Source organism: Trachemys scripta, chromosome 2 (genome assembly GCF_013100865.1).
Source record: "Trachemys scripta elegans isolate TJP31775 chromosome 2, CAS_Tse_1.0, whole genome shotgun sequence".
NCBI lineage: Eukaryota > Metazoa > Chordata > Testudines > Emydidae > Trachemys > Trachemys scripta.
In genome coordinates, this window is record NC_048299.1 from 225,928,450 (window position 1) to 225,955,786 (window position 27,337).

General features: G+C 41.8%; 1 long non-coding RNA gene across 1 annotated transcript; it reads left to right on the forward strand.

The window, feature by feature from the left end:
- The first annotated feature begins 1,032 nt into the window (after positions 1-1,032).
- On the forward strand, positions 1,033-26,352 carry LOC117871656. The gene is made up of 3 exons (XR_004644317.1): positions 1,033-1,118; positions 1,925-2,072; positions 26,272-26,352. It is a non-coding gene; the product is annotated as an uncharacterized LOC117871656 (long non-coding RNA).
- The last annotated feature ends 985 nt before the right edge of the window (positions 26,353-27,337 follow it).

Consider the following 27,337-nt stretch of genomic DNA (forward strand, 5'->3'; position numbering starts at 1 on the left):
GACTTCTGCACTCTTCCAGAATCAGAGAATAGTAGAAAACTGGCAGGACACTTTACAGGAGAAAGTAGTTTGTCTAGCACCGTATCCGTTTCCACTCTCTGGGTCTGCTCCAAAGCTCATTAAAGTCAAAGGAAAGATTTCCATTGATTTTAAGGGGCTTTGGATCAGATCCTATCGACCCAGTCCCTAAGGACAAAGATTAGTAAATAGCTTTATCTTGGAAAATGCTGTTCCATGTATAATAAACATCCAGTACTGAATTTGTAAAGAGCCATCTGGGCGCTGATATTAGGAGTTCTGAAAACCTACCACTGCTGAGAACATGTGAACTGAAAACTCTGAGACACTGGGAAAAATCTAAAACAAGTAATTTAAGAACATCTTTAACCCTGTACTTCCCAAAATCTCAGAATTTTTTTTTTCATACCCTACTTCAAGCATCCCAATTTGCAAGCAGTAATTACCCCTGTCACAAGCCTAAGGGATAGAAAATAAGACTTTGAATGGAAGTTCAGACCCAACTTTAACTATGGAGTCATGACCAACTCCTTCGTAATATAACAACATTGGTATGTATGTCTTTTTGCAGACATGTAATACAATATTAAATGTCTTCATTGCCCTCTGTTTTCCCCATTATGATATACTTATTAGCCTTTGGCTTCACAGTTCATCCACTTGGGAATTTCATTTTTGCCTTGTAAAACAAAGGGACAATGATATTACCACTTAATTATAAAGGGCACCACTCAAAGTTCTGCGATTATTAAGATCTGGAATTTTTCATTAATTGCTGCACCTCTCATAATGCGCATGCCCATATTTCAGCAACTAGTACCAGACTGATTCTGTGATTTACACATCTATTGTAGAATATTTTTTTAATTTTCTCCTAATGTTGGTGCATGGTAGAAGTAATGCACAGTTCCAGTATAATAATTATAGTGCACTCAATAAGTAGTATGTCAATGTTTTACAGAATCAGAAGACAGGAACATAGGAATTGCCATACTGTATCATGCCTGTGGTCCATCTAGTCCAGTATTCTGTCTGCAACAGTGCCCATCACTAGATGCCCCCAAAGAAGGTGCAAGAACTCCACAGAAGGCAGATGTGGGGTAATTTTCCCCTCATGAATGTCTCATCCCAATTCGTAAGAGTTGGGGATTGGTTTAAGCTCTGAAGCATTTTTATCCCTTCCAAATCTCTGTTTACCATAATTGTTATAATGCTGGATATTCTTGTTATCCACTTATATGTCCAATCCCATTTTGAACCCTCCACTGATCAGCTATGGCAGTATGGCATGGTGAAGGAAGAGATTTTAGGTAGCTAGGTCAAGCCACTTAGGGCTCATATGTCAAAACCAACAACTTGAACTCCATGCAAAAAAATACAAGCAACACATGCAGATTTCAGAGCACTAAGGTCATGTGCACATGGCTTAATCAGGTTGCTGCCTTCCATACTAGCTTCATTTTCCAAGCTGATGAAAGGCATGTAGAGAATATTGCCATTGTCACTTCAAGATCAGCCAAAGTCATGGATGATGGTAGCAAGGTCTACTCCTGTGAGAACCTCATAACATGTGGAGGAAAACTGTCCTGGTCACTACTGTTATATTGTCATCTAACAGCAGCTGGGAGTCTGACAACTCCCAGTTATAAAACCCTATTAATGAAAGAACAATTTAAAAAGAGATTATACAATCTTTGGCATATCTTCCAGTTGCTTCCTCCAACCTACCAAAAGCTCAGTTTTCACTGAATTCAGCCTCAGTCAACTCTCTCATCCATATTCAGACTGCTTCCATGTACTAAGAAGGATGCTCCTTTGAGCCCTGTTGATCAGATGAAATGAGCACTGAGGGTCGTTAGCACATGAAAACAATTTGACCAGTTCCTCTTAACTCATCCTCCCAAAGGTACAACAGAAGGGCTGATGATGTGGAACCCCACATAAGAACACCCTGCTGGCAGAAAAGCAATTACCCAGATCTACTCTGGAATCTCTTCAGGGGAAAAGAATGAAGCTTGTTCCACAAGCAAATCACCAACACTTCACAAACTACGGTATTGAAATCAACTTTTAGATCTAATAATAATGTAAAACACTTAAAACAAGGCCTAACAGAATCTGCCTAAAAGCACTATGTGAGTGGGGAGTTCCAGTGGGTATTGTGACAAGGGGGTGTGTGTGTGTGTGAGAGTGAGTGTGAGAGAGAGTGAGAACACAAACAGAAACTGAGAACAGAGCAAAAGGAAGAGGCAAGAAAGCCAAGCAGTAGCCCAGGGGTGGGCAAACTTTTTGGCCCGAGGGCCATATCAAGGTTGCGCAACTGTATTGAGGGCCGGGTAGGGAAGGCTGTGCCTCCCTAAACAGCCTGGCCCCCACCCCCTATCCACCCCCTCCCATTTCCTGCCCCCGTCTGCCCCCCTCTGAACCCCCAACCCATCCAACTGCCCCTGCTCCTTGTCCCCTGACCGCCCCCTCCTGGGACCCCCGCCCCCTGACAGCCCCCTCAGGACTCTCACCCCCTATCCAACCACCCTCTGCTCCTCGTCCCCTGACCACCGCCTCCCGGAACCCCTGCCCCTAACTGCCCCCGGGATCCCACCCCCTTATCCAACCCCCCCTGCTCCCTGTCCCCCAACTGCCCTCCTGACTCTTATCCACATCCCCGCCCCCTGACAGCCCCCCCAGGACTTCCACTCCCAACCCTCCCTGTTCCCCATCCCCCGACCGCTCCCCCAGAACCTCTGCCCCATCCAACCGCCCCCTCCTTCCTGACTGCCCCCCAGGACCACCAGCTCCCTTACCCAATCCCCCAGCTCCCTGCCTCCTTACCAGCAGCAGAAGCTTACAGCCGCGACACCCGGCCAGAGCCAGCTGCGCAGCATGCCAGAGCACGGCCCCGCAGCGGCATGGCTGCGGGGGAGGGGCCAGGGATTAGGCTCCCCGGCTGGGAGCTCAGGGGCCAGGCAGGACGGTCCCACGGGCCATAGTTTGCCCATGTCTGTAGTAGCCTGTGAGCACAGTCAGATCCTGTGAAAAGCTAGAGAGTTTTTGAAAGAGGCTTGGGGCTGTAAGCAAGGAAACTTCTCCTTTTGTTCTTGGATCCTCTTGTGTTCAGAGAAGAAGGACTTTGTACATTCCTTGTAAATAAGCAAGATTGCATCAAAGAAAATACCAGACTCCGTCATCAATTTCTACTCCCATCTGGAACATTCCCAGCACCTCAAAATTTGACAAGCTGCTCAGGTCAAAAGGGGGCAACAATAATAGTAGTAGTAGCAATAGTGGCAAATACTTACATTATGGTAGCATCCAAAAGCCATAATCCTGACTGGGGTACCATTCTGCTGGGAACAGTACAAAAGGGACAGTCCCCTCCCTGAAAGGTTTAAAATCTAATGACAAAAACATATGAAAGAAAGAGAATGGTGATACAACATACAAGCAAATGAATAATGCTGCCTAGAAAGGCTATTGAGAGGCTTTTCTCATGAAAGGTGACTATGTATTGCCCTTGAAGTGTGCCAAGGTGGGAGGAGGGCTTTCATTCCTATGTAGAAATCTCTATCACATTACCTGTCAGCTTAGATTTATTGAAGACTGGATGAGTGGAGATTCTTTGTATACACCAGTGAATCTAGAGAGGGAAATGTGTCATTCTAACTTTATATTGCAGATTACATTTGCGTCAACCTCATATTTTAATAAAGATAAACTTAAATCCACTGTTAATGTCACTATATTGGAATGGGGAATGGCCTATAACAATTGTGCCAAAAAACCTGCTCTGTCTCCTGTTTGCCCGGTCTGTAGTAACCCAGTATATCAAACTATTTTTAAAAAATTGTAAAATTCAACTGGCATGAAACCCCAATGAGCATGTTTGTAGCACGGGTGTTTACTCATTTAAGTACACCTCTACCCTGATATGACATGACCCGATATAACACAAATTCTGATATAATGCGGTAAAGCAGCACTCCGGGGGGGCGGTGCTGCGCACTCCGGCAAATCAAAGCAAGTTCGATATAACGCGTTTTCACCTATAACATGGTAAGATTTTTTGGCTCCCAAGGACAGCGTTATATCGAGGTAGAGGTGTAATTGAAATTACTTTAGGTTTTTACACTTTTTTTGTTACCTTAAGTTAGGACACGTAATAAGAAAACACAGCCACCACTAGCATATACATAGGTTCCAGTTCTTCAAAGACCAAAGCATGTGCATTACCTCAGACACATGAGAGTCCTGTTGACTTAGGATCAGGGCTTATGGTATTAGAGAACCAAGCATTAGTTTTATTTTTAATCACAGGGACTGACTTTTATTTTTCCCCAGGGGTGCTTCACCCTTGATCTGCCCAGAGGTCCCACCCCCACTCCTCCCTGTCCCCAAGGCCCCACCTCCCTCTGCCCCTCCCCCAAGGTCCCACCCTCACTCCGCCTCTTCCCACCCAAACTTCTCCCAAGGCCCTGCCCCCACTCCGCCTCTTCCCGCATCCTCCCCGAAGCCCCCGCCTGCTCGCCACTCACTGCTCTCCCCCAACCCCTCCTGAGCATCCACTTTTTTTTCCATGGGCTCTCTGGCCTCAGAGCACCATGGAGTCAGCGCCTATGCTTTTAACCATGAAAAAGATTCTACTCATGTCACCTAAAGGCCCAATATTCTCTTTCTATAGTCTAAAGTTAGACAACATGATTGGCTAGAAAGCCAAGATGGGGAGGAATGAAATCTAAGGTCATAAAACTGAGATGACAGTTCAGATATATTTATATGTACAACTAATATCCAGGAAACAATTTAGACTATTGTGTAAAATAAAATATTCTTGAGGCATGGGAAGTTACTTACCATGCACAAATAAATGCTTTTCTTTGAGATGTGTGGTCCATATGCACATTGCACTGATCGTGTGCATGCACCTCATGAGCCTGAGGTCAGTGTGTTTTTGGCCAGCAGTATCCGTACTATATGCCCCTCAGCCCTTGTGCTCCACAGTGAGGGCACATAAGGGCAAAGCACACCAGCCTCCATTTGGTTCCTTCTTACTGCAGAACCTCCAAAAGAGGAACTCCAAGATAGAGGGGATTGAAAGAGGGATTGTGGAATGTTCATATGGACAACACATCTCAAAGAACTCCATTTACTTGCACTTGGTAAGTAACTTCCCATTCCTCAAGAAAATTTTGTTTTACACAATAGTACATCCTTTGAGTGATTGTCTGCATACACATTCCACTGATGGTGACTCCTAAGCAGTGATTGTATTAAGGAGGTGGCAGCTTCATTCATTAAACAATAAATAAAGAACTGCTTTACCAAATGCAGCACCAGCTGGAGGCCTCATTCAGGATGCAGGGTCTCATGAACATTGATGCCCAAATGTCTGATATCGGTAGATTTCACAGCAATGTTGCTGTTGCAGATTGTACTCTAGGGGAATAAGCTGTGATCGTGGAGAGTGGCTCTACCTTGGCCACCTCATAGCATGTTCTAATATAGTCAGAAATCTTGTCTGATCATTTCTGGGATGAAAATGCAGAACCTTTCGACCTCTCTGTGATGGAGAGAAACAAACGGTCTTGGTGATTGGGTTTTGTTTTGTTTAAGGAGTAACCCAGGGCTCTCCTGACATCTAAAATATGCAACAGATTTGGCTGCATAAGGTTTCAGGAAAAGTAGTAGTAGGTATATTTGTTGATTCAGGTAGAATTCTGTCACTACTTTGGGGAGAAATTTAGGGTGTGTTCTCATGGATACCTTGTCTGTGTACAGTGGGCCAGCCAGTAGTTCTTGAATCTCCCCTACTCTTCTGGAAGAAGCTATGGCAACTAAAAATAAGTAAGGCATAGCAGGGAAGAAGAGGCCATAGGTTCGAAGGGTCGCTCCATGAGAGCTAAGAATACCATGTTTAAGTCCCGTGCAGATACAGGTTCCTTGATTGGTGGGAATACCATAATTAGGCCCTCCTGGAACTTAACTACCAACAGATGAGAAAAAGTCCTTCACTGGTGGGTGATGACCTGAGATGGCAGCTAGGTTCACCTTAACTGAACTAAGGGACAAGTTCCTATGTTTTAGTAAGTAGTCAAGTATTTGAGGGATGGAGGAATGATGTGGTACCACTAATTTTTTGGTGGCACCAGTGGAAAAACCTCATCCATTTTGTCATGTTGATTCTTTTCCACTGCTTATTAGAACTTCTCTAACTAGAGTCTAGCATACCTGCTTTGTTGACAACATCTATCCAGCTGCCATGCTGTGAGATGCAGAGACACCAGGTTTGGGTGTAGAATCTGTCCCTGGTTCTGAGACAGCAGGCCTGGGAGCAGAGGTAAGGTTTTGGGTTGAAATATTGACAGGTTCAGGAGGTCTGTGAACCAGAATTGTTGGAGCCATGCTCGAGCTATTAGGATTAGCTTGACTGAGTCCTATTTGAGTTTTTGAAGCACTCCAGAAATTAGAATGGTTGGGGAATAAGCATATATCAGATCTTCTGATCATAGTATCAGGAATACATCTGCTATGGATCCTGGGCTTATTCCACCCCTCAAGCAGAATCTTGGACATTTGTTGTTGTACTGAATGGTGAAGAGGTTGATCTTGGGATTGCTTCAGTCCATGAAAACGTCATGTAGAATTTTGTCTTTGATCTCATGATCTGGGAGAAAGTGTCTACTGAGGTTGTCTGCAAGAGAGTTCAGCAGTCCAGATAAGAGTACAGCCGCCCTGGATATCTGCTGTTTGATGCACCATCCCAGAGCCTGATGGCTTCTTGACAGAGGAAAAATATCTGACTCCATCTTGATTGTTGATTTTGATTTATACAAACTGCCCTTATATTAAGTGGAGAAAGAATGCCCAGGCCTTCTGTACAGTTCTAAGTTCTAGGAGAGTGATGTGCATTCTCTTCTTCTTCCTTAAGGACCACAGACTTTTTATCTTTAATTGGTCAATTTGGGCACCTCATCCTAACAAGGATGAATCCATCACAACAGTCTTGGACATGGGCACCCGGAAGGGGACAGATTTGCAGGCATTCATCGGGTTTCTCCACCATTTCAATGAAGATAGGACCAAGGGTGGCATAATGAGAGGCACATCCAAGTGATGTTTGGAAGGTGTATAAACCAGTTTCAACCAACTCTGCAAGTAGCAGAGGTGAAGTCTATTATGCAACATCACAAAGGTGCAAGAGGCCAGAAGGGTGAGGCATGACCTTACATTGATACAGGGGTTTCCCTCAAATTGGATAATTAGGGTGGACAGGTTCTTGAATCTGTCTTGAGGTACGTAGGCCCAGGAGGTGGAGGAGTCTAGGATTGCACCAATTAATTTAATGTTAATTTATGTTTGTTGACTTTCGGGCATAACCTTTGAAAGAGCTTGAGCATGTTGTAGATGGCTTTAAAGGCCAGTTACGGAGATTTCCCCCTTACAAACCAATTGTCCAGAAAAGTGTCTATGTTGATGTTCAGATAAATTCTCAGATAGTCTTCTCAGATATCAGAGGGGTAGCTGTGTTAGTCTGGATCTGTAAAAAGCAACAAGGAGAACTGTGGCACCTTAAAGACTAACAGATGTATTGGAGCATAAGCTTTCGTGGGTGAGTGCCATGTGTCTGACGAAGTGGGCATTCACCCATGAAAGCTTATGCTCCAATACATCTGTTAGTCTTTAAGGTGCTACAGGACTCTTTGTTGCTCTTCTTAGATAAATTGCCACAACTGATAGCACCTTGGCGAATATCCTCAGTGCCATGGGAGAGTCCAGAGGACAGTACTCAATACTGATAGTGCTCCTGGCCCACTGTAAACCTTAGGTACCTCCTGTGAGTAGAATAATGGCGATATGGAAGTATGCATCCTGAAGGTAAAGAGGTGCAAACTAGTCTCCTGACTCCAGAGTCAGGTTTATCGATGTAAGAAGGGTCCCTGAAAAGGGATGGGAAAGGGGTTATTGGCACCACCAAAACCAGCATGGAGTATGTGATGCTTCCTGGTTGTTGTGAGGCTCCTTGCTACCACCTGCCCTTAGTATTAGGGAGCCTTGCCCATGCCTGCCCAGGGGTCAGCTCGCTGACTCTACCAGCCATGAGCAATGCAAGCACTCCCTTCTCAGCTTACACAGACCCTGTCCTTCTGCAGGTTAGCGATAGGCACACTCCAAGCCCCGAGCCCTCTCAGCATTCCCTTGAATGCTTAGCCCCGTTCCAAAGGACACACACACTATTTACAGATACAGTATTCCCAAAGGAACAGTACACCTCAGCTGATCAGTTTCAGGATCACCACACAACTTAACTCACAGCACTTAGATTTGTTTATAGTAAAATCAGTATAAGGGTATTTTCCAAAGAACAGAGAATCACGTAATAGCAAGTAGAGAAAAGTATTGAAAAAACAAATGGTTATGTATAAAATAAAATCATAACATGCTTTCTAAAGCCTAGACTTAACTAACCAGACACTTTCCTAGTCTAATGAAGATTAGCTCACCCAAAGCCTTTCTTCCAGCGATTAACAACCAGACCAGTTGTGACCCTCCATTCATAAGCTAAACATACTAACAGGTTGTTCCTTAGGTGAAGGATATTGAGTCTCTCTCTCTCTACATTCTCCTGATTACCAGGCTAATTCTTTGATCTTAGTCATAAATAGGACACCCCCTGCTCTGTGTTCCTTCTTGTAGATTTTGTGATCTCTTGTCCACTTTGCAATCTTGATTAGTTGGTGGCTTTGTATGCAAATAGATGTATGTTGTAAGACACACACTGCAGAATGGTCAGCCAGAGAGAGATGAGTGTCTCTGACCCCTGCCTGAACAGAATCTGTTTATCACCTTCAAGTGACCTGCCTTAACTTTCCTACCCTAAGAATATAGTTTTCAGTATAGATACATAATTCCTTAAATATCATCCACACCTACATCTTGCAATGATTAGGATGGCCAGTGCTTCTGTAGCTGTTTGTAGAGACCTCACATGCCACCTTATGGTGCACTATTATTAAGACATCAGGGGATTGCTGTAAACTCTTATGCACCCCTTATGCCCTCTGTCAGTTGGCACCAGGGTCCCTGGATGACAAAGTATCCATGTTTTATTGTATCTGTGGCCCATTGGTCATTGGTGAGTATGCCTGAAGTGAGCTAAATGACTTCCCAAGAGGAGGTCTGGTACCTCTGGAATCAGTGGAGGTGGAACTCATCTCTCAACTGTCCCATCAAAATGGGAGTCTCAGACTGGGAGAGATGGAGCAGTGGGTTGTCTCCTTCTGTGGATCTTTCCTGGGTGGTTCTGATGTCCTTTGGTGGTAGAAGGGGGACACTGGTTTCTGCAAGGGATATGGCTGTTTGACGTATCTGATCTTTGGAGCTGATGTGTACACCCTGAGGGAACACAGGGTAGCTCATGAGTCCTTTGATGTATGGAGGTCCTTGTCCCTTAGAACTTCAACTCCTTTGAAGGGGCAGATCCTCCACCATCATTTGGACTTCTCTGGGGAATCCCAGTCCTTGAAACCAAGGAGCCCATTGCATAACAGCTGCCATTGCCATAGATCTGGCAGTTGTGTTAGCCACAGCAACTGCTGCTTTCAGGCTTGTCGTGGCCACTAACTGGCTCTCATTGACTGGCCATATAAATTCCTCGCTAATCTCAGTTGGCAGAGTATCTGCAAAAGCAAGCAGAGCAATCTCATGTATGCGGAAGTCATACCTTGCCAATAAGACCTGGAAATTGGCCACACGGAACTGCAGGCTTACCAGGGAGTAGGCTTTTTGACCAAATGATTCTAGTCTGTTTGTCTCTTTCTCCTTTGGTGTGGACCTGAATTGTTTCGCCCTTTCATTTGTCACTGTAATTACAATGGAGGATGGGACAGGGTGCATGTAAAAGAATTCGACACCTTCAGGAGGCATTCTTTATTTCCTATTTGTCTTACAAGAGGTATGGTATGCCAAAAAAGGTATCTGGCACAGGATTTGTCAATAATAGCCTCACTGACAGGGAGGGCTATTTTTCCCGCTGAAGAAGTCCAGAGTATGTCTGCTCCTATACCTCCTCAACAGAAGTTTGGAAGGCCTCACTAATCTTTTTAATATGTTTTGGAAACCTTTGTATTGGCCTATTGTGGGGCTGTTGATGGCACTACAATCTCATCAGGGACAAAGAGGACAGGGCCACCAGTGCCAGAGGGTTGCCTTCTGGTGTGATTTCTTCCATCTTTACCTGTGGTTAGAGTGGAACCAAGAGGGGTTGTTGGGAGGTCTGTGGAGCCAGTACTGTGGCTGAAATAACCTTCTAGTGCTCTTCCTTCTGGCTAACGCTGCTCTGAGCAGGCAAGGGTCCCCAGCAGGGTTATATGGGCATTGATGGATTAGAGCCTGGTGAGCGGGTGGTATTTTTCCTATTTCAAAATTGGGAATGAATTATAACTATGTATGTATTTGTCAATTCAATAAAAACAAAGGATCTCTGAGCAAATGTGGCATGTACCCGGTTACAGGTTAAGGGCCCAACTCTTGTGCAGAGTGTCTTGACTCTCTATGATGTTGAAGATTGCAGAGAAAATCTGGGTGGGTAAAAATGCTGTTGGTATGGATCTTCCTTACCGTCTGATGATGCCAAGGACAACGTATAACTTGGATCCATGAGTGGTTCTGTGGCCCTCAGTGTGTTAGAGCTTGATGATGCCGCATCAGTGGATAGGGTTGGTGCTGACTGTAGTGCTGAAATCTATAGCAAGGAAGATTCCAGTTCTGGATGCCTCTATAGATGCATCGATGCTGAGTACTTGTACGGTCCTGTAAGATGATGTGGGCTGGATATGTGGGCTGGCGCTGGATTTTCTTGGGGCACTATCACAATTCCTTTTCAATAAGATTGTTAATTGTAATTTAGTATCTATTTTTATGTACTAATATTTATGGCTATCAGTAATTTATTTCTCTGTATGTTGTTTATTTCCTGATATAAAGCATTTAAAATTTAATTTGGTTTTCTATAGTGAAAACTACTTTATAACAAGGTGTATTTATCAGTTTATAATCTATTTACAGAACTGAGCAAAAAATCTACAGTTAGTCATTTATTCAGCAGACAAAGGATTTTATCTTTTAAATGTCGGTAATAGATCCCCAAATTCTCAATTATCCATTATTTGGAATTGTGACTTTCTTGGGTGATCAAATATTAGTCTGCAGTTTGCTGGTGAACAGTTTGTTGCGAATATTTGCTGGTTAGTTACATAAGTCACATGGTATTGTTCCTGTTCATCCATTGGGTGAATTTATGTAATTTACCAACTGAATGTAAATTGTAATCTGGTATGTTACGTGTACAACATTACTACATTTAATATCCCTGGTAAATGCTAGTGAATAACAGAGGGTAATGGAGGACAGTCTAAATATAAAAATATTAATATTAGGAACTACCTTCCAGTATTGACATGAGTGTCTTTCCACAAGCTTTCTTGTCAAAACTGTTTTGTCAAGAAGTAGAAAGAACAAACAATAACCAAGATGCAAAAGACAGCAGAAACAGGGAATAGTAAATATCTTTGAATCAAGTAAGCCTTCCTAACCTACATAATTGAAACAGGAAAATCAAGTAAACTGAAAAACCCAAACAATGGAGTGAAAAATACTCATAAGAATTCCTAATTAATACAGAACATCTTCAAAAAGTGGGAGTATTTTATGGTATTTTAAAATATTTTCAATTTCAGATGAGTGACAATTCAGAATACATTGCTTTTATAAATATCAGTGATATATGTCAGTTATAAAGTAATGCACAGCTTCTAAAGATCTACATATATATGGCACCAACCACAATTACTTTCATTCATTACAATGAAAATATTTAAGTCAAAGCAGGAAGACACAATTATCGAAGCTGAAAGATAAAAGTGTAAAACTACATGTTGTAGGGAAGATAACTTTTTAATCACACATTCAGGACATTTTTCATATTTTCATAGAAATCCTCGCATAGTAAAGAAGTTAAAGAATTCTGGAAATTACATTAAAATGGGGTGCATAGGGAATGAAGGATTTTTATTTTATTTTATTTTTAACTTTTAATAATAGTTTGTTTCTTGTGCACTTAATTTCCCAAATCTGGCCCGTCTTGAGAACTTCACAGACTATGTAAAACTCAGATACCCACTGATAAGTATGCAGCTGAGTAATCAAAGGCAGAACTGCTACATCACTGGAGAAATTGGGGGGGTTATTGCAAAGAAAATGACAGCACTGTCACATAAACTCTTCAAGGAAGAGACCATCTCTTACTATGTCTTTATAGGGTACCTAGCACAATGAGGTCCCAATGTTGGACGAGTCCCCCAGGTGTTGCTGTAACACAAATAAAATAACAAAAATACTCAAAAGTTCCACTGGATTTCATTTTCACCACCCAACTAATCAGATGTAAATCAAGTACAGATGCTCCCGGGTTACGCAAACCTGACTTATTCAAATCCGCACTTATGGAAAAAGTTCCGTAAGCTAAAAAGTTTTTTCTTTTTTTTTGCGTAATGGTCGGATATACGTTCACGACTTACGCAAAATTTGAGTTACGCGAGGCATTCCGGAACAGAACGCTTGCGTAAGTCAGGGAACATCTGTATTAGAAAATACAGGTTCCTCTACATTACAATAATGGTTGCCTTTAAAAAAATTAAACTATGTAGTATTTTGTAAACTTAATTATTACTCATCCTACAAACTTGGCAGGAAGGAACCTCGCCCTGCCTCAACTCTTGGTGTCTGCAACATGTCTTGAAACTGCTGCTCACAAAAAATAAAAGCACTTCTTTGTAGTTCTGCTGTGACTGATTCACATGCCGGAAGACAGAATCTTGTTTCAAAAACCAGCCTTGCACATCAGAGACCTTTTTATATTAAATGTCTTCATATGTGCAACAAAACTATGTAATTTGTACAGAAGCAAAATTATATATATACACACATATCTGCATCCATTTTTGGTCTGCCCTCTTTCCCAGCCAGTGGAGTTTTTCCCTAGTTCACAATTAAGATAGTCAGTTAATGATGTTCATATGATTGCCAAAAATGTGATATAGCAAATGTTTTCAGAAATGGGGTGATCAGAATCAAACAGATCTATCTTCGCATTATTTCAAGTATCATATTAATCAAACCAACTAATCTATAACAAATTTTTATGAAACTTATGCACTACTTGATTTGGAAACTTGTTTTGTGTTTATAGTATTCCATAGTTAACTGCATGTTGTTTTATACATTAGAGCGGAGATGTACCTTAACCAAAGCTTCTGATCCAAACGCCTCCAAATTTATGGGTTCAAAATCTAATTTTGTAGCTCAAGCACATCTCTAGTCAAAAGCATGAATGGTAGGGTGTACATGATATTCATGTAAAGCACATGAAGTAAAAATGCTATATAAAATACATTTTCATTCTTGCTATAAACTAAAAACCTGATGGCATTTGCTGTGCCATCACTTTGCTTCGTAATGTCATCATAAATCAATCTGATATATATTGCAAATAATTAATCAAAACACTATAACTATAATCAACAAAAATACACCTCAGCAATATAAAAAACGCTGTATACCCTTGTACAAATCTCGTCTTACTACCACACATGATTATCCCCATTTTCATCTGTGTATTTCTTTAGTAATCAATCATGAATATTACATTCCTAACAATGGACAATATGGGTAATGAAAAAGTAAAAATAAAAAAGTAAATAAAAACTGTGAGATTAATTAGGTAGGGATAGGGAGAAAGGAAATGATAGAGAGTGGAGGAGTTTGAAGAAGTGCTTAAGTGAGCAGAAAGACTATGTACAAAAGGAGACAGAAGGAGGGGGAATGAAAGGATGACAGAGAAATTTAAGGGTATGTATACAAGGAATGATGGAGGTAAGAGGGAAGAGCTAATTGGTGTGGGTGTGCATGGAGGGGAGTGCAGGGGTGCAGGATGGAGGTGGAATGTAGAAAATGAAATAGAGGGGGGAGCCAGGGTGTACACTCCAGCTGCATTACATTGCTCTAGTGCAGGGATCGGCAACCTTTAGCACGCGGCCTGAAAGTACGTATCAGTACATATCAGTAGGGTGAAAACATTAGAGGGATGTTGTAGTTGCTCCTTAACCACTCGTTATAAAACCAGGAAATTCAGAGTTGAGGTTAAACTTAAAAGACATGTTAAGGTATGGAAATGCACAGTTCAAGAACCCAAACTGCCTAAAGTCTGCCCTTTAGCAACACCATTGAAGCATGGGAGATGGGAGAATTTAATGCGTCTTTAAAAATCAGTTTAATGTAATCTGGCACCACACTGCATGATTTAACTACAGGTCAGACTTAATAGTTTTTATCTGGAGTACTGTATACGGTACACACACGAACACACACAGAGTACTTTCCATATGGGTGCTAGATATGTATCCACACACACACACACACACACACACACAAGTAAGTGATTGTTCACATAAGGGGAATTAGTGACATATTTTGAGACTATATAAACTCAAATATATATTTTTTGTAACACTCTTATTGCACACTTTTATAAAGGTACCCATTTCTGTATTTAAGTGGTCTTTTAAGTAGGTTATCAATGCCACATAAAAGGAGAACATCATGCTTATGCACAAGCTACAACTTTGAAAGTGAGTAGCTAGCTCAGACTAGTGATCTGAGCGCCCAGGATTTCACAGGTCAAATCCTCTCAAAGCCTGGGGAAAGGATGTGTTTAATAAATAGAGGCAGGTTTGTACTTCACTGTATTTATGGCAGGAATTAATTTTGTCTCTTGCTTTTGTTCTGCTTTTTCCCCTCCTTTCACTCAATTTTCTTTTCCTTTCACTGCATTCTGGTGTTTCTCTGCCCAATTTCTGTAGTGTTTAATAATTCTCTTTCCCCTACCTTTCATTATATCTCGTTCTCTCTCCTCTCTTTTACTTATCACTTACTCCTCTGTCTGTACCCACTGTTAATTCTCTGTCCCACATCAATTCCTCTCCTTCACAACTGCAAACCTACCACTCATTCTAATTCCACTTATAGATATAGCTTACCCTCTGCTGCACATAGCCGTTGACCCCTGTTGAAAGTCCTCTAACATAAGCCCTTCCCGTACACATCATCTCTCGGTCTCTATTTCCTCTTTTGAGGACAGTCCTAAAATTCCTGAGATTGGTCAAGAAGCTGCTGCTGCTGCTTCTAGTCTCCTGTAGAACAGCAGACTTCTCTCCACAATCTTGTAGAACTGAGGCTACGTCTACCCTTATGGTGACATGTACAGAGTACAGATACTGTGCACCTCCTAACACAGGTATAAATAGCTGTGTAGCCAGTGAGTCACTGCTTAGGCGAGTAAAGGCCAGGGCCGGCTCTAGGCACCAGCAAAACAAGCTGGTGCTTAGGGCGGCACATTTTTAGGGGCGGCATGGCCGGCGCCAGAATGTTGCCCCTATAAATGTGCCCCGGCCGCCCTAGTTCACCTCCGCTGCTGCTGCCACGGCGCACAAAACAGCTGATTCGCGCGCCGCTACTTGCCCACCCTCCCAGGCTCTCAAGCCTGGGAGGGAGGGGGAGCAGCGGCGCGCGAATCAGCTGTTTCGCACGCCGCGGCGGCTCGGGGTCTCCCCCTCCCTCCCAGGCTCTCAAACCTGGGAGGGAGGGGGAGACTCCGAGTGGCCGCGGCGCGGCACTGCTTCTCCCCCTCCCTCCCTCCCTCCTAGGCTTGAGAGCCTGGGGGGAGGAGGCAGGGCTGGGGATTTGGGGAAGGGGTGGAGTTGAGGCGGGGCCGGGGGTGGGGTAATTAAAGAACCGGGGGGGCGGCCAAAATTGTTTTTGCTTTGAGCGTCAAAAATCCTAGAGCCGGCCCTGGTAAAGGCACACCAGAACCTTAGGGTATAAGCCCTACACCACTCTCTACTCACCCAAGCCATTACTCCTATGTTGACATGCTATTTTTTAGCACTGTACTGTCCTGCTACCTCTCTGCTGCCAGAGCCTTTGCTAGGGTTGCCAACTTTCTAATTGCACAAATCCGAACACCCTTACCCCACCCCCCTTCCCTGAGGCACTGCCCCCACTGACTCCAGTCCCCCTCCCTCCGTCGCTCGCTGTCCCCCACCCTTACTCACTTTCACTGGACTGGGGCCGAGGGTTGGGTGCAGGAGGGGGTGAGGGCTCCAGCTGGGGGTGTGGTTGGGGATGAGGGGTTTGGGGTGCAGGAGCAGGCTCAGGGCTGGGGTGGGGGTTTGAGGTGCAGGAAGGGGTGCAGGCTCTGGCTGGGGGTGTGGGCTCTGGGGTGGGGCTGGGGATTAGGGGTTGGAGTGCGGGAGGGGGCTCAGGGCTGAGGTAGGGTATTGGACTGCGGGGGCGGGGTGCAGGCTCTGGGAGGGAGTTAAGATGTGGGAGGAGGTTCCGACCTGGGGCAGGGGGTTTGGGGTGCAGGCTCCATCCAAGTGGTGCTTACCTCAGGTGGCTCCTGGTCGGTAGTGCAGTGGAGCTAAGGCAGGCTCCCTGCATGCCCTGGCCCCGTGCTGCTCTTGGAAGTGGCGAAGTGGAGGCGCAGCCAGGCAGCTCTGCGCACTGCATGCTGCCCGCTTCCACAAGCACCACCCCCACAGCTCCCATTGGTCATAGTCAATGGGAGCTGCGGAGTCGGCACTGGGGGTGGGTGCAGCATGCAGCGCTTCCCTGATCGCTTCTGCACCTAAGGGCCAGACATGCCAGCTGCTTCCGGGGAGCTGCGCAGATCCAGGACAGGCAGGGAGCCTGCCTTAGACCCGCTGCACTGCCAACTGGACTTTTAATGGCCTGGTCAGTGGTGCTGACCAGTGCTATCAGGATCCCTTTTTGACCGGGAGTTCTGGTCAAAAACCGGACGCCTGGCAACCCTAGCCTTTGCCCACTGCAGGAAGAGGCTCTGACAGCAGGAAAAGGCTCTGGCAGGGGGAGACAGTGGGGAAAGACTTAGCCAGAATCTTTCCCTGCTGCCTCCTCCCTTCCAGAGCCTTTCACCGTCAGGGGTAGCTAACACCACAGTGTGGACACAGCCTGCTTTTCACTGCATCGTGTAGCTAACGTACCCTACATGCAAATGCGAGTGTAGACAAGGCCTGAGAGATGTTAGGAAAAGGAATGAGAAGTTAGCTTCTTAGACACCTGGAGGCTGGAGGAGGCACTGCATGTGACAGCAGCAACTCTCATGAAGCAGATACAGGGGTCAATGCCTGAGGCTACCCTTGTTTCTCATGCATGACCAGTATTAGAGGGTGTCACCTGCAACAACACAGTTTGCAGAGCTCCAAGACCAGGTCTAAATCTTGTACACAAAACCTGCCACATTATTGGCAGTGTCTGCTTAAGTGAGGACCATGACTGGAATAGTAGGCGCATCATAATTTGAGCTTTGAAGTTTGTTGCTCAAGCAGTAGCATAGCAGTTCCCAAAATTTTTGCCTGCTTGACCCCAGTTTGAGAGTTATTGATTCATGTGACCCCCATATCTACATCACTAGACTCGCTGCTGGAGGTTGAACCAGATGCAGCGCCTCCACAGGTCCCCAGCAGAAATACTTGCTTTACAAAATAGCATCCTGCAGGAAGTGTGACCTGTCACATACAGTGTATGTGAGGTCACAGTAAGTGGAGGACACCATTTTGTAGAGCAGGTCTGGACACATTTGGACTTGGGTTTGTATATTCAAGTGGGATTGTGGCCCCATACACTAATGATGCAACCCCACGTGGAGGACACAACCGATAGTTTGGGAACCACTGTAATAGGGGTGTGGGTGTATTGCTTCGAACATGCTTGGCTGAATACTATTAGTTCCTCATTAGTTCCTTATTTAGTTCCTCAGTATATTCATTCAAGTTTAAGGCAATTAGTTGAATAGGAGAAGAAAAATAGAAGAATTCCCTGAACATTTTATTCTTTTTTTAAAAATGGTCATGTTTATTCTCTGAGTTGTTATTTGAAACAAGCCCGATTTGGTGGTAACCAAAAACCCCCATCTTCTGATGGCTGTTAAGCGCCTTACTTGAGGCAAGTTTATTGGCCTAGTCCACCAGTGAACCAATATCCACAATACAAGAAAAGAAATGTCTCATCTCCATAGTGATGGGACCATAAGAGTATGCTTGCAGTGTTACAACCCATTTGTAATTTCTCAGTGGATGTTAATCTAGTACTTTTCATAAAAAATTAATTCACTTACAAAGTGATTTGCAGAGGTGCAGCACCTCTAAAAATTAGGTTCCTAATGTTTTTAGGTTTATAAACTACTAATTCTGTTTGTAGAAGTGAATCTTCCATAATGTAATGACTATTTCCTCTGGATCTTAATTCCTCAGTTAATTTGATTGTGTGGATTAAGACACAGACATTTATTCAACAATAAGAAACTAAAACTCTTCAGTTTTTGTAAAGGGTAAAGAAAACTCATGCTTATATAGCTTTGCTTGGAAACTTAACATTTACATTTACTAAGATAAATGGTAAGGCAATTATATTCAGTGTTACTGAAAGAAAATGGCAGAGAGGTGTATGTAATAGTTCTATTTCTGCAAATCCACGTTTTTTAGATACTAGCTTGCAATATGTATTTTACCCAGTCATATCCCAATTTCCTCCCTAAGACAAGCTGCAAATTGAGTTTATAGTTTATTTTAATATTTCCTGCCATCAAATTATATGGATAAGAAATCCTCTATACTTGTGCCATAATCCCATTTCCGACAGAAGGATATGCAGGGCTGTAGTATAGTATTGCCTTGCAACCTAATCGGTCTCTTCATATCTTAGACCACTCAGACTTCAAAATCTTTTAAAATAAACAACTTATTTTCCTGGGGTTAGTTGGAGAAGGTACATAGGGACTTTACATGGAAAACAGATATGTTTCAAAATGAACAAAATAATTGATCATGAAAAACTCCATGTAGCATGGGTTTGCTTACAATTCTATTAAGAAATGAAGAACAGTTCTTCAAGAACAGCAGTGAAATACTGCAGTATACATGAGACAAAACCCAGCTCTGTGTTTTTCATTGTGGGTGAGGTTTAGTGACATATATTTTTACTTCTCTAGAGATTTAAACAAGAATCCATGTCTCAAAGAATATATATATTTAAATATTTTTGAAAGGAAATACTTGTACTCTGCAAACATGATGTCGTTTAGGAGAGCAAAATCAACAAAAAATAAAACTGATTTTTGAGAGACTGTCAATATACTCCCATTTACTAAGAACAGCTAAGTTAATATGAATAAATGTATACACAGAAACAATGTAAACATCATATCTTCGGTTTTCAACCATAAAACGATAGCAATTTATGAAATTTTAAGGAAAGAAACAGAAATAGCTATTGTGAGTTGAAGTTAAATAGATAGGCAAGATCAAAATCATTGTATGGAGAGGGTTTTAAAATTAATATTTACTTTTTTTTAAATTTAGCTGAGATTTTAATTGCTCTATGACAAGAAAATACATGAATTATTCACCAATTAAAGTTTCTTAAATGCTTCACTTAAATAGCAAACAGGCAGCAACAAGAAAATTAGCTAATTTTGCATTAAATATTATTTTAAGGCTACAAAAGAACAGTATATGATCTGTAGAAGTTACACGTTTGGTTGAATGTTTTACTGTAAGAATTGTGGTTAAGATGTAAAAACTGACTAGTGATTTTTAGTGTGTCTAACTTGAGAATCCTTGAAGGAGGCTGATTTTTCACAGCGAGGGTCTTCAGTACTTTCTAAAATTCAGGCCCCCTTTAAGGTGTTTCCAGGTAGGCACCCCAAAAAACTGAGGCACCCAAAATCACTAGCCACTTTTTAAAATCGTGGCCTGTAGCTACCATTAGTAATAGTAATACACAAGGTTTGATCCTGCATGCATGTGCCAGCTGACTTCACTGGGAATTTAGGGTACACAAGGAACACTGTCCAAAATGAGCATTAAAAGATGATCAAAGCTTCTAAAGGTAAAGAAACCCAGGACAAACAACTGAAAAGTCAGTAATGCAATGGTACGTTTAGTACAACCCCTACAAAGAAGAGCCAAACCCTGCAGAACGAAATATAAAAAGATAATTTACACGAATTAGTTGCATAACCACTGTCAAGCAAGACAACACCACACCCACTGTTATTTTGGGTGCATATGGGATTGGGAGCCAGGAACTCCCAAATTCAAATCCCGACTGCACCTTTGGTGTGTGGTGTTGGAAACGTGATCTCTCTCTGCTTCACCACCTGAAATAAGGGCTATTAATATTAATAGTACAAACCCATTGTGATGATTAATTTTTGTACAGCACTTTATATTTTCAAAGTGTTAATACTTTTACTATTGTTACTTTCAGCCAGTGAAGTGCAGATAGAAGTCTCAGAAAGCATTTGGACATAATTGACTCTGTAGATTATACCTATAACAATTGTTTAAATACTAGGGCTGTCGATTAATCACAGTTAACTCACACAATTAACTCAAAAAAATTAATTGCGGTTAAAAAATGAATAGCGATTAATCACAGTTAAATAATAGACTACCAATTGAAATGTATTAAATATTTTTGGATGTTTTTCTAAATTTTCAAATATATTGATTTCAATTACAACACAAAATACAAAGTGTACAGTGCTCACTTTATATTATTTTTATTACAAATATTTGCACTGTAAAAATGATACAAGAAATAGTATTTTCAACTCACTTCATACAAGTACTGTAGTGCAATCTATTTATCATGAAAGTGCAACTTATAAATGTAGGGTTTTTTGTTATAGCAGTCTCGGATGATGACCCAGCACATTGTTCATTTTAAGAATACTTCCACTGAAAATTTGACACAATGCAAAGGTACCAATGTGAGATTTCTAAAGATAGCTACAGCACTCGACCCAAGATTTAAGAATCTGAAGTGCCTTCCAAAATCTGAGAGGAATGAGGTGTGGAGCATGCTTTCAGAAGTCTTAAAAGAGCAACACTCTGATGTGGAAACTACAGAACCGAATGCGATGGGTTGAATCACAGAAATCCCCTTTGGGAACTGCCAACTGATGTGCCTAGACTACCTCTGAGCCTGTTTTCCCTGGTATCTTGGAACTTCAGAACCTTGCCTAGTTTGAGTCAGGCACGCTAGCCTGCTACAAACATAGACCCAGGATCTGAACCACGTCCCCTAAAAGCTGCAGGCTTAACTGAAAACAGCTTAGGAAGTGTTCCTGTCTCCAACACTCAGATGCCCAGCTCCCAATGGGGTCCAAACCCCAAATAAATCCGTTTTACCCTGTATAAAGCTTAGACAGGGTAAACTCATAAATTGTTTGCCTTCTATAACACTGATAGAGAGATAGGCACAGCTGTTTGCCCCCTAGGTATTAATACATACTCTGGGTTAATTAATAAGTAAAAAGTGATTTTATTAAATACAAAAAGTATGATTTAAGTGCTTCCAAGTGATAACAGACAGAACAAAGTAAATTACCAAACAAAATAAAATAAATCACACAAGTCTAAACCTAATACAGTAAGAAAGTGATTACAGATGAAATCTCACCCTCAGAGGTGTTCCAGTAAGCTTCTTTTACAGACTAGCCTCCTTCTAGTCTGGGTCCAGGTAGGCACCCCAAAAAGTGCCGTAGTTCGCCGCTCCAGGCCAATGGGGGCTGCGGGAAGCGGTGTGGGCCAAGGGATGTGCTGGCTGCAGCTTCCCGCCACCCCCATTGGCCTGGAGCGGTGAACCGCAACCAGTGGGAGCCACGATCGGCCAAACCTGAGGACGCAGCAAGTAAACAAACTGGCCCGGCCCACCAGGGTGCTTACCCTGGCAGGCCGCGTGCCAGAGGTTGCCGACCCCTGTTTTAAACTCATAGACTTTAAGGTCAGAAGGGACCATCATGATCATCTAGGCTGACCTCCTGCACATTGCAGGCCACAGAACCTCATCCACCCGCTCCTGTAATAGACTCCTAACCTCTGACTGAGATACTAATGTTCTCAAATCACGATTTAAAGATTTCAAATTAAAGAGAATCCACCATTTACACTAGTTTAAATCTGCAAATGATCCATGCTGCACTGTCATATTTAAAGTGCTCCAAATATTGCTAAAGATTCAGCCATGATAAGTCTACGTTTGTTAATAAACATGGTGTTGGGTTTGTTCGTGGTCAGAAAATTAACCCAGGAAAACAATACCTTTGCGTTGCAGATCTATTTGGCATCCATAACAAATTTCACCCAGTTTACAAGTCAAAACAAGATGGTTTTCCTAACTGCTGATGCTGCAAGTGACCTCTACAGCTTTAAATTAGGTCTTGTCATTTCTGCTTTATGCATCACCACCAGAATATTCTGAAATCAGAATGCCACTGAAAACTCCTTAATGATGCAGAACTCAATCAGCTATATTGACTTTGCACTTCTCATTTGAAGTCAAAATATTGTTTTTTGTCACCAAGCTAAGCATATGATTCAGAAAGCACATGGGGAGCAGCAGAAAGGTACTAGTTTTATAGTCCTTTTTAAAAATCTAACTACATATATTTATTTATAATATAAAGATATATATTTAATAACTAGCAGAAAAGTTTTAGAGCAATTAGATAAGTCACTGTGTTGGTTAATGCTATTTACTTTTTTTCCAAATCTTCCTTGACACTGGCCCGGCCTCCCTCATCTGCCTGTTGTTACACTGAATGCTGCTGATCACCTGTCTGCAATTCAGAATGAGACCAAATTACACTAAATTTGAACTTTAACCTCCTCCCAGCCAACCCAATTATTCCCCATCCCCACTCCCACTCTGGCAGCAAAGATTCCAAAACATTAGGTAAAAGTGGATTTTCCCCCCATTCAATTTTGAAAACACCACAATTATGCTACATTTCATTTGACAAGAACCATTTTCTTTTTAAACACTGCTGCCGAGCATATTATCTGCAACTAAAAGTAGAGTATTTAGAATGAGGAGTCGAAATAGAAATGAACTGCTTGCTCAGAAGAGCCTTTTGTCTGGTGATAGTGTGTGACTAAAGATAATCTTTCTTTATCTTGTATGTTTAACTTGTGTCTGGTATATCCAAAGTGTTGAAAAAATGTGGAATTACAAGTGAGTTAGGGAACAAACCCATAATATAGGGTATAATTTCTAGGCATGGAAAGGCAGGAAAAACAAACTCAGCAGTTATTATAGTATATATTGTCTCTGTAATCGTTCCAAGACTTCTGGTACGATAATTTCACAATTAAAGTATACTCTGACTAACGATTTTATAGCAGAAAAACAAAATTATGTTATATTACTCATGCAGGCAACCACACTTGAAATGCATTCTTGTTACTGGAGTTTCTTACATAGTTTAATGATAAAACTTCAGGTGGGAAAATGCTGGTAACTCAAGGCTGCAGAGAACAGAGAAGGATTTAAATGTTTAGTGTCACCCAATCAGTGAAAAATGATTAATGAAACTTGGAGAGTACACTGCTTTTTATTCTGCAAAGTGGAGCAGACATGGGGGAAACATATTTGGGCTCTTTAATAATAAAAGACACAGCAAAATTCTGCACAGCTAAAACTACCTGTTATATCACAGTTGCTTATTTCTCCTCAGTGTGATTAGACCCTCCCGTTTCCCTCATTACAGGCTTGTATTATTGAAGCAAAGCCAACAGCAAGTTAGCAAGCCAGCAGGGGAGCAAACTGATTATACAGTTAGCTATGGAAAAACTGAAATTCTTTATTAAAGGGAAATGAAATACAGTTAATTTATTCTTCAGCTCAACTCCTCCCATACTGCACTTACTCTGCTAGTACTTTGATTTCTCCCTGAAGCTGCTAGACAGCCAAGAAATTACAGAAGCTTTACTGATTTAAAAATAAGCCAGACTTTGAGGTTTTATTCTGTGGCTTTTTTTTAAACAGGATGATTTTTTCCATTAACAATTACTGTAACTCACTCATAATACAAGACAGAATGGCAGAAAGAGGAGAGAAATAAGTGTGAAACATTTCACTTTATATAAACTGAAAGACTTTGCAATCTATTTTAAATGGTATTTATAGAGGCACCAGTAGCATAATTAAGGTTGAGCTGAGTTTTGCACTTAAAGCAGGGATTCAACCTCTTTTTTGTGTATGAAAAACCCAGTGTATTGTCTCCCAAGTTAAAGGACTTACTCTTTGAGCACCAAATTTATTTTCTAAAAATTTAAAAGTTAATCTGTTTATTAATGTCCAAGATAAAATTATTTTTTTTAAATGACTCCTTTAAGGAATTTAGTACCCAGCATCAGGCCTTTTTTTGCTCCAGTGATCTTAACAGAATAATGCAGACTTGTCAAACTTCCCAAAGTTAAAAACCACAGACATTTTGTGCATAGGCGACATCCGAGGACCCACCACCTTACAAACATTTCCCTCTCATTATTCTTCAAAAATGAAATTTTCTTCTTCAGCTGAGGTTGACAAATAATATTCTTCTATAGAGAATGCCATGAAGAACTGCCCTCTTTCAAAATGGCTGCCATCTCCCTTTGTTGTCAATGGGACTGAGGCCACGGTCTTTCCTATGCAAAGATGATCACTGCCTCTTTTCATCTACTAAGAAAAGTGTTTCTTTTCACCTCCTGCCAGCATTGGAGGACACCTTGGTTTCTCTCCTACTAGGAATAATGGGTGGCAGTAGCCTTTCTGAAAAAGGGCATCTAAATATGGGCTTTTTAAGATTTGAACTGTGGACCCAATAATGTTGAGGGCAATTCTAAATGAGTTGGCTGTGCAGTGACATGAGGAAAAAATGTTATTAAAAATTAGCGTAATCTACTCAAATCTGGGACCATAAACACTAAAATGTCTTCATTTAAGACATCTGGGGGAGAGATAGCTCAGTGGTTTGAGCATTGGCCTACTAAACCCAGGGTTATGAGTTCAACCCTTGAGGGGGCCACTTAGGGATCTGGGGCAAAAATCTGTCTGGGGATTGGTCCTGCTTTGAGCAGAGGGTTGGACTAGATGACCTCCTGAGGTCTCTGCCAGCCCTGATATCCTATGATTTATATCATTATTGGATGGTGTAACTACAGCGTTTGAATGCCTTAACACTGCATTTCCTGCAGTAACATTTAGATTTAACAACTCTGAATTTGTTAGATTTATGATGCTTGGTTTTGGGACACTTACCATACCCCTCTAATGTATTTTACCCTAAATTACTGGTAAGTGCTCTCATCCTTAACTCCATTTAACAAAGTTTTTGTCTAGATTCATAGAGCTCCTGCCGTATTTTATGTCTGACAGAGAGCGCTAAGTACATTGAATGAAAGTATTAGCATAAAAAGCAATGGAGCCTACTATGTCCAAACAACTGAGCAAAGTAAGCAATGTAGATACTATTATCAATAGAAAGGTATATAGACTATGAGGTACAGTTGTATTTTTTTCTAGTTTTGGAAGTGGAACATCAAGTAAGGGAGCGAGGTGTCTAATTCCTCACACAGTATGATTGATCCATGAAGGGAAGAGAAAAGGGTGGAATATGTTTGTATTTTAAAATGCAGTATTGCTTATTTCAGTGAAGCCTGGTTAAAAAAAAAAGATGAGCTCTAAAGTAACATTGTGCCTGCATGATGGATTTTTTTTAAAGTACCATTTAATAATTTGGGTCAGGTGAGAAATTGTTTAAAGGCCACTGCCAGCAGTGGCAGATCTACAGTTTGCCACATAGTGACGGCAGGCCTATTTAAACGTTTTGGGGTCACATTAACCTCTGGTATAAGTCAGTGTAACTTCGCTGACTGCAATAGTGGTGCCTCTTTATATCAGCAGTGCATTTGGCTAAGTCATATGAAGTCAATGGATGTATGCCCTATTATAACCTGTGGAGAATTTGGCCTCTTGAAGAATCCAGAGGGTTTTTTGTTTGTCTGTTTGTGGGGGAGGTGAGCAGTGAGAATTTCTTAGATTACATTTTATTTGCATATACATATACTTACTTAAATATAGAAGCATGCCTACTACAAAGAGCAACAGTAAACAAACCACTGTATGTATACTATAACCTGTGTAATAACTCACATTTAATATAAAACATATATTTTCAGTCCAAGAAATTCAAAATAAAAATGTTTTAAAATGGGACCACAGTTCTGAGATGTTTATAGTGTCCTTTTGTACAATTTATCCTCTGATCCATATTATATATCTATTTTTAAACAGTCCATCACAGAAGAGAGAACTGCGTTGCCAACTGCAGCATCAAAGCTAGAGGCATCAACCAAGGCATAGTGTCTAGAGAAGGTATGTGCCAAAGACCATGTAGTGGCTCTGCAGATTTCTGAAATGGGAACATTTTTAAGGAGAACCATAGATGTAGATTGTGATCTAGTCGAGAGCACCAAAATATTGATAAGGGGTGCCACGTTGATAGCCTGGTAGCAAGTTATAATATACTCGGAAATCCATTTAGAGAATCTCTAGGTAAAAATGGCAGAACCCTTTGACCTGTCTACAATCAAAACAAACAGTCTATTGGATTTATGAAATGGCTTAGTTCTATCCAGATAGTGGGATAACGCCCTCCTGACATCTAGAGTATGGAGAATAGTCTCCAGGATGGAAGCATGCAGGTTTGGAAAGAAAACTGGTAGGTGTGTGCTCTGATTTAGGTGAAATTTGGAAGTTACTTTAGAAAGAAACCTGGGATGTGGTTTTAAGAACACCTTACCCTTGTGGAACATTGTGAAAGGGTCGGGAGTCCTGCCATTAAGGCCCCAGTCTCTCTAACTCTATAGGCTGAGGTAATAACTACTAGAAAGGCTGTTTTAATGAGGAGCAGGGGCAATTGATTCAAAATAGGGTTTTGTGAGGTTCTTGTGAACCAAGTTCAAGTCCCAAATAGCAGTAGGACCTTTATCTGTGGGAAGAGATTCCCCTTCACCTTTTGTGAATCTCACAGTTGTGGAGTGAGCAAACAGAGAACCTCTTGATAGTAGTATGAAAAGCTTTATGGCCGCCAGATGAACTTTGATGGAATTAAGGGACAGTCCCGATTTTTTAAGCTGTAGCAGGTACTCCAGGACAAGTGGAGGTGGGGCAGATTCAGGAGCAGCATTGTGGAGTTCACACCAGTGGCCAAATCTTGTCCACTTTTGAAGGTACGTAGTTCTGGAGGACAGAACTACTGTTTAATAGTATGCGTTGTACCTCCATAGAGCAGGATGACTAGTTCCACAAACCATCTTTGAACCACACCATCTTGAGCTGAAGAATGCCCACATTAGGA